Source organism: Arachis duranensis, chromosome 5 (genome assembly GCF_000817695.3).
Source record: "Arachis duranensis cultivar V14167 chromosome 5, aradu.V14167.gnm2.J7QH, whole genome shotgun sequence".
In the NCBI taxonomy this organism is placed as follows: Eukaryota; Viridiplantae; Streptophyta; class Magnoliopsida; order Fabales; family Fabaceae; genus Arachis; species Arachis duranensis.
The window spans coordinates 81,908,385-81,909,011 of record NC_029776.3 but is presented as its reverse complement, the minus strand read 5'-3'; the positions used below and the strand labels follow the sequence as shown (position 1 = coordinate 81,909,011).

Here is a 627-nt window from a genome sequence, read left to right as displayed (position 1 = left end):
TTCTTTCCACCTCAAAAATTGAGTAAGCTTAGAGTGGAAGTCCAAACCTTCAGACAGAAGGAAGGAGAATCCCTCTATGAAGCTTGGGAAAGATACAAACAATTAATCAGAAAGTGTCCCTCTGATATGCTTTCTGAATGGAGCATAATAGGTATTTTCTATGATGGTCTGTCTGAACTGTCCAAGATGTCTTTGGATAGCTATGCTGGAGGATCTCTTCATTTGAAGAAGACACCTGCAGAAGCTCAAGAACTAATTGAAATGGTTGCAAATAACCAATTCATGTACACTTCTGAAAGAAATCCTGTGAACAATTTCTCTATACTGTGACATAGAGGATTCCACATTTTCTTGTTCCCTTCTCTTTCTTATGAGCAGGAGCAAAGACAAAAGCATTTTTGTTGAGGCTGATCCTGAACCTGAAAGGACCTTGAAGAGAAAGCTAAGAGAAGCCAAAGCACAACTCTCTGTAGAGGATCTAACCGAATTCTTCAAAGAAGAAGAACACATGGCAGCCGAAAATAACAACAATGCCAACAATGCAAGGAAGGTGCTGGGTGACTTTACTGCACCTACCCCCGACTTCTATGGGAGAAGCATCTCTATCCCTGCCATTGGAGCAAACAT

At 41.0% G+C, this 627-nt stretch overlaps 1 protein-coding gene and 1 non-coding gene across 2 annotated transcripts in view; one reads left to right on the top strand and one right to left on the bottom strand.

The window, feature by feature from the left end:
- Nucleotides 1–627, top strand: part of LOC107489769 (alpha-galactosidase-like) — a 47,178-nt gene that overhangs the window by 25,455 nt on the left and 21,096 nt on the right. The gene's annotated exons all lie outside the window — the stretch shown is intronic.
- On the bottom strand, nucleotides 25–132 carry LOC127748122 (small nucleolar RNA R71). Its single transcript, XR_008010065.1, has one exon. It is a non-coding gene; the product is annotated as a small nucleolar RNA R71 (small nucleolar RNA).